Raw genomic sequence first — 7,958 nt, 5'->3', positions numbered from 1 at the left:
ACCGACAGCGTCGGGGAAACACACAGGAGGTTGACGATCCACAAAGGGGGGGAAGGCACACTCACTCAGAACCCAGCAACGATGGGTCACACCAGTTCGGTGGAGAGGACAAGTTTGATCTGGGACACGTGGAAGGTAGGATGGACTCGTAGGGACTGGGGAAGTCGGAGCCGCACCGCCGAGGGTCCCACGAGCGCCAGAATCTCGAATGGACCAATAAATCTGGGGGATAATTTCTTAGACATGTATTTAAGAGGGATATCACGAGTAGATAACCATACCTTCTGTCCAACGGAGTATGTCGGGGCAGGGGTCCGCCGTCGGTCGGCTAGCCGTTTGTTAACGGCGGACGTATTGTTGAGAGCGGTGATGGCGTCATTCCAGATCTTATGGGTTTTGCGGATGTGGTGCTGAACAGAAGTGACGGAGGCACTGGCTTCGTCGGAGGGTAGGAGTGGTGGTTGATATCCCAGGACTATTTCGAATGGCGAAAGACCAGTGGCAGTGGAAATGTAGCTATTGTGTGCATACTCAACCCAGTGAAGGTGTTGGGCCCAGTCATCAGGGTTGGTGGAGGTGAGGCATCGTAAGGTGGCCTCCAACTCCTGGTTCATGCGTTCTGTTTGTCCGTTAGATTGTGGGTGGTAACCAGAGCTGAGAGCCACTTTGGCCCCCAGGGCGGAGCAGAACTGGCGCCAGACCTGAGAAACAAACTGAGGACCGCGATCAGATAGGATTTCTTGGGGTATTCCGTGGAGTCTAAAAACATGCTTTAAGAGCAACATGGCGGTCTGAGCTGCGGTGGGTAATTTCTTGAGCGGGATGAAGATGGTGGTCATACCTTTAGACGTGGGGAGCCCGGTGACAAGGCACAAGGATGCAGTTTGTGGTCAGTCTCTGTGGCTTGAGAGAGTACAGCCCCGACCCCAGTATCTGAGGCGTCAACCTCCACTACAAATTGTTTACTGGGGTCGGGCTGGATGAGTACAGGGGCCCTGGCGAACCGGGACTTGAGCTCCGCGAAGGCTGCCTCAGCTTGTGGAGTCCAACTGAACGTTTTCTTAGTGGATGTGAGATCTGTCAGGGGGGAAGCAGTTTGACTGTAATTCCGAATAAACCGTCTGTAGAAGTTGGCGAAACCTAGGAAGCGTTGTAACTGTTTACGTGATTCAGGTTGGGGCCAGTCCAGAACTACCTTGATCTTATCGTCAGCTGCTTTTACCTGACCACTCTCAAGGACGTAGCCGAGGAAGGTTACTGACGGCCGGTGGAATTCACACTTTTCAGCTTTCACATAGAGCTTGTTCTTAAGCAACCGTTGTAAAACCTGGTGAACATGTTTCTGGTGCTCAACGAGGGACCTAGAGTAGATTAAATTGTCGTCGAGGTAGACAAATACGAAAACGTTGATAAAGTCCCGGAGGACGTCATTCACTAACGCTTGAAAAAAGGATGGGGCGTTGGACAAGCCGAAGGGCATGACTAAATATTCATAGTGGCCCATGGGGGTCTTGAACGCAGTCTTCCATTCATCACCCTCTTTGATACGGAGGAGGTGATAAGCGTTCCTAAGATCTAATTTTGTGAAGATAGTAGCCCCCTGGACTGGCTCGAAAGCAGAGGAGAGCAAGGATAGCGGATACTTATTCTTGACTGTGATTTGGTTTAGCCCTCTATAATCGATGCAGGGTCTCAGGGATCCGTCTTTCTTCCCAACGAAGAAGAACCCTGCCCCCAGAGGAGATGACGAGGTTCGAATGATGCCAGCCGCGAGGGACTTGTTGATGTACTCCTCCATAGACTGTCTTTCGGATCTGGAGATGTTATACAGCCTACTATTAGGCAGAGGCGCCCCCGGCAGGAGGTCGATGGCGCAGTCATAGGGTCTGTGAGGCGGCAGAGAGAGAGCCTTGTCCTTAATAAACACAGTCACAAGATCATGGTACTCACTGGGGACGCTGGAGACGTCAGGTGGATCCACATCTGCCAGAACCTGACAAGTGGTCGGCGAGGGAACAGCAGACCGGAGGCAGGTAGAGTGACACCTAGAAGACCAGGAGCAAATCCTGGCCTCCACCCAATCAATTTGGGGGTTATGTGTAGTCAGCCAGTTGAAACCAAGGACTATGGGGGAGCTGGACGAGGGGAAGGCAAAGAAAACTATTTCTTCCGTGTGGTTACCTGAGATCAGTAGGYGCAGAGGCTTGGTCCGGTGGGTGACCTGTGGCAGGCTCCTACCGTCCAGGGCAGAGACCCGAAGAGGAACCGGTAAGGRTTCRGTTWCAATGGTGAATTGGTGAACYATTTCGGAGCTAATGAGGTTCTGTYCACAGCCAGAATCAATGAGTGCAGATAGGGAAAGTGAATCATGATTGTGGAAGCGTGTAACCGGTATGTTGAGGTGGGGTTTGGTCGTAGGTTGTTCCGGCAGTCTCCCCGCTTTTACTGCCGGACCTGATTTAAACGGACGGGAAAGTTAGCAATAATGTGGCTGGGCTCACCGCAGTAGAGGCAGAGTCGAGAGCGCATCCTCCTTTGACGTTTCTCGGGCGAGAGTCTGGTGTGTCCCAGTTGCATGGGCTCGGGTTCATGAGGGGGAGGAGGCAGTGGTGACTGTTGAACAGCAGAGCGAGCACTAGCTCGAGCCAAACGTGAAGGTGAGCCTTGGTGAGTTCGTTCCCTGATTCTGGCTCGGATTCGATTATCTAGTCTTATGGTTAAATTAATGAAATCATCTAGCGACTGCGTTTCATCCAAAGTGGCCAGTTCGTCTTTGATCTGTTCGTTAAGCCCATGAAAAAAGGCACTCTTTAGGGCCACGGGGTTCCAGCCGGAAGCAGCGGCTTTAATCCGGAAATCAATGGCAAAGTCAGAGACACTCATTTTACCCTGCTTTAGCCCATGTAATTCTCTAGAAGCCGCCGTCTTTTTGGTCTCCTGACAAAACACTTGTTTAAACTCTGCTAAGAATTCGGGGTATGTACATCCACAATTAGATGCCGTGGAAAACCTGGCTTCCGCTCACTCTAGGGCTCGGCCCGTCAATAGGGATAACAAGTATGATATTTTAGCATCATCATGGGGGAAGCTGTGAGGTGAATGGTTGAATACTATTGTACATTGGAGAATAAATCCTTGAATTTTCTTTATTTTACCTGAGAATCCGGAACGGCCGGGTGGATCCGGGGCTGCTGGTTGAGCCGACGAGGAGGCTGAGGAGCGGTTAGAGCTCTGTTGAGAGGAACTCTGTAGGAAGTTAAGAGAGTTCATTTAGTTGGCAGTTTGTCTCAGCTTGGCGATTACCTAGCTCTCTTAGAGCTGCGTCGTGGGACTGGATGAGGGCGAGTTGATCGGAAATAGCCCGTCTGATTGCGTCTGCGGCGGTCGTGAATTGGCCTGAGTGTTCTGTCATGTTGGGACTTAGCTTTCGAACCCACATGCAAGAACACAGTCAGACAGGCAAGTAAAATACAATGATGGTTTATTGAAAGAATAGGAAGTAGATAATGAATACTGGATCAGCGGACCGGGTCGTCTTACTGTCAACAGGAGACACAGAGTTAGGAGGAGATCAACGGTGATTTCCGGGGAATAACTGATGAGGGCTTACTTGGAAGGGAGGTGATGTGGATGAAGTGGAGCGTAGGCAGTGAGCTCGTAGGAGAGCGGTCAGGTAGCTCCCCTTGAGAGGACGACCTGGAACTAAGTCCGTCAGTAGTTCTCCGGGGGGTTCGGGTGTGGGTCTCCAGACCCGTGGTCTCCCGAAGGGGAATCCACCGGAGATGGATCAACGAAGGGGGAAAACGCACACACACGAGGAGTGGCGTCTGGCCGGTAACACCGACAGCGTCGAGGGAGGACACAGGAGGTAGGTACACACGAGGAGTGGCGTCTGGCCGGTACCGACAGCGTCGGGGAAACACACAGGAGGTTGACGATCCACGAAGGCGGGGAAGGCACACTCACTCAGAACCCAGCAACAATGGATCGCACCAGAGCAACGAGGAGGTGGCAGGATAATCTGATGAGGAAAACAACAAGGGGTTAGACTGGAGCAGATCACAGAAGGCCTATTTCTGGAACGAATGTTACCGAGGTAAGCAAACACTCAGGCGATGAGACGAAGAGGTGCTGCTGCTTATATCCGTAGTCCACGCCTCCTAAACGAGCCGCAGGTGTGAGTACGGGTTGAACCCAGCAACTTCTCAGGGGTTCTGCGTGCAGGTGCCATCTGGTGGACACCAGGCGGAACGACGGTTCCATCCATGATTTAAAAAAAAAAATTCGAAACCAAAATAAAGAAAAGACTAACAAAAATAAATGGGGTGTTACGGAGTGAAGCTTCTTCAAACAAAACGGAGGCTCGTATGTCTTTTACTGAACCTTTCTGTTCAGTTCTTTATTGAAGAGAGAAAACGGCGACAGCTGATAACGGCAACAGCTGTTCGTAACCAAGACAACCAAAATATCAACAAAGCAAGATAGTGACAAAACAGAACCAGATACTTAAGCATTCTTCAAAATAAAAGACTTCTTCTATTCAAATAAATCATGTCTTGCACTTAAATATATTTCACTTCATCCTTGTAATTATATACAATCATGTTCAATTCAATAAATAATAATCATGTAATTTATGCTTAACATATAATTGTAAATCAGTCACTTATCATACTGAACAACATATAAGTGTAAAAAAGTCACAACATGGGGAAAACACAGAACCTGACAAATGTGGTACTTTTACTTTTACTTGAGTACATTTTTGTCTGTGTATTTGTACTTTTACTTAAGCACATTTTTTGAGTACTTTCTCCACCACTGCCTAAAATACACAATATAAATCCAATTAAAATTCGTTATTTTCAGGCACAGTAAAATTCCTGAAGGTCACGAATCAAAAACCTAGCTTACGACGGAGACTGCGCCCATCTTCTGCTTGAACCCGCCACTGGTTCCCTCTAGTGTTTATTTATTAAAAAAATGCTAACTATGAACTCTTTTTGGGAGGAACTACATTACACCGCAGCAGCCTCTATTTTTCTGTGACGCCGCACAGCAAGATCAATCCGCCAGGGCCAAACGAAATGGCGCTGCAGACAATCAAAATAATAAAATACCGCCTTACCACACCGTAGCATCAGGCCGAGACGAATCAATCAGGGCCCCACAGCCGCCCGCTGAGATTTTGGAACCGGCACGAGCCCCCAAATGTTAAGGAAGAATTATTTGTGGTTAAATCTGGCTCTCTCTTCCTGTTGGATCCCAGGTTCTCTCAGCAGGCCACGTGTGGACACAAAAACACAACAATGCGTGATGATGTCACAGAATTGCAGAATTTAATCCAATATGGACAAAGTATGAAGATACAACAGAAAACTGGAGAAAAGCAGAGACATACATTCATTACCTGAGACAAAGAAGATAGAGAAAGGGCAAAGGCGCGTCTTTGGAGAAAGCTGGTGCACAAGCCACCTAAATCAGCTTTTTTCTGAATTGTTCCCCCTGCGCACAAATTTTTATACTTGTAGGCGTGTTTTCCTCTTTAATGTATTCAAATAAGGTGTACCTCTGCTTGACCAACTGGAAGCTATTTTTGAGTGTCTGAGAAACAAAACTTCCCTTTTTTATTACCAAGATCAAAAGACATTTGCTCCTTCGTGTTAAACAAAAGGAGTGGAGAGGCTATCCGGCCTCCTGCGGTTCTAAAGCCATCTGTGCAAAGAGAAACAGAGGAAGGTAATTTCACAGGTAGCTGTGAAATTCTGGCATCTCTCCCGCTTTCTCAGGAACAAACTTTTAATTCTATATCTCCACGAACCCAATTTGTTCTTCTGCACCCAGCACCTCAAGATTTAGTCCTGATATAAAACCAAAAAGTAATACATACAATCAACAGAATAGAATGTTCAAATAAAAATTAAGACAATCATTCACAATAAACCTGAGCAATTTTCTAATAGTTAACAAAACATTTTCATATCACATAATTTCCATTTGATTCTGATATAGTCACAGATAATACAATTTCGAATACATTCATCATTGACTAAATTAATAATTCTAAAACTAAATACAATTTCTAATCAGAGCTTGTTATTAATAACTAAGAAAAATGTCTTACAAATTAAATGTTAGTGGTTTAAAACATTCTATGTTGTATTCAGTTTTTATACCATCCCAGATGTTCACGGAAGATTTCTGATCTCCCGTGAACTGGGTAAATTTCTTTTTTCCAGAGTGATTCAAGTGATACTGCCTTGCCTTCCCGCATATTTTAATTTTATGGCCTCCTGTCCTTTCTGATAACACCACAGGGGTCCCAGCGGAAGCTCTCCTGCAGACCTCTATTTTCTTTGGTACTTTGAATACTTACCCAGCAATAGTTTAGTTTTAAATCACTAACAGAAACCTGTTCAAAATTAAGAACTTTGTTCAAAAAAGTTTAAACCGTATTAAACACTCAAAATAAAAATTATTTCCTCAACAGTATAAACTGGATGTTTTTTATTATGTTTCCAGACAACATCTGTGGTGAATTGGTGCGGAGTTGATAAACCAAGCTGAATTATTTTCATGGGATACCGCTGTCATGTTTTGGTTAAAGGATGCAGCGATCTACGGTGAATGAAAACAAATGAGAAGCAGACTTAGAGTCCAGGAGCCTCATGTACAAAGTGTGTGTAGCGACAAAAAACTCTGTGCACTGCATTACACACAACTCAACATGTGCAAAAGTTTACCATTACATGAAAATGATGGGAAAAGTTAAATCAGATATAAACAGTAAATTCTTATCACATGTAAATGTGCTTCTGTCTCTGCAATGCAGAATGATTCACATGTGAAATTTATCTACTTTCATTCTCACTGAAAAGGAAAATGGGTCGGACCAGAAACTAAACCTTCTTATCTTTTGTGTGGTTCTGAAAGGGCGACCATGATGTCAGCTTTGAACTACTTCGAAATTCATCCATATGCGGTGGAGGCCATCTTTACCGCTGCTGGGTGACGCCTACGTTCTTCTTCTGCTGGTCACTTTGGGGTTATGAACAGTTTTTATTGAAGGTTATAACATGTGTTAATTTTAATCAGAAGAAACATTTAAATCTTTTGACTCATTTTATTTTCTCTTCTGACCGGATTCCTTGATGTCGCCATTGTATCAGCTGAACCATAAAGACAAACGTTTTCCGAGTCCAAACATAACATTTATTAGACAAACAATTAATGAAACTGACAAAACTCAACAAAATCACAAACCAGCATCCAATTCAATATTTACCTCACTCTACAGACATCCACACACCAAGACAAACTTACGGGGAACCATTTCACCGACGCACCGTTCCCCGGAGACAACATCACAGGTAACCTCGGAGCTATCTGAAGTTAAGGTTCCTGGTCCTTTTAAAGGGAGGGCGCGTTTCCCTTCTCTGCTGTATTCAAATCAGGAGGCTGTCCTTAGCCAAGTTCATTTTAACCTAGTTGACTATGTTCCAGTAAAAAACTGTTTCTAAGATCAAAGAAGTGTTATTTTCTTTTGAATGAAGACAGATGTTTTTTTGACCCTGTCTCGAGAGGAAGCTCTACTCTGTTGGCAGGACCATATTGTTTTACACCAGCTGTTAAATCTCATCAAGGTGGTCAAAAGGTTAAACTCACACACAGAGCCACGACCCCCTGTGAATGCCTGCTCAGTCCACAGAGTAACTAGCTGCGTTCTAAATTAGAGAGAACTGCAAGCTAAGTTATTTTAATTCCATCCATCCATCCATCCATCCATTTTCTTCCGCTTATCCGGGGTCAGGTCGTGGGGCAGCAGCTTCAGAAGGGAGGCCCAGACTTCCTCTCCCCAGCCACTTCTTCCAGCTCCTCCAGGGGAATTCCAAGGCGTTCCCAGGTCAGCCGAGAGACATAGTCCCTCCAGGATGTCCTGGGTCTTCCCCTCCTCCAGG

The sequence above is a fragment of the Poecilia reticulata genome, unplaced genomic scaffold, assembly GCF_000633615.1.
Source record: "Poecilia reticulata strain Guanapo unplaced genomic scaffold, Guppy_female_1.0+MT scaffold_251, whole genome shotgun sequence".
Taxonomy (NCBI): Eukaryota; Metazoa; Chordata; class Actinopteri; order Cyprinodontiformes; family Poeciliidae; genus Poecilia; species Poecilia reticulata.
This window is presented reverse-complemented; position numbering follows the sequence as displayed.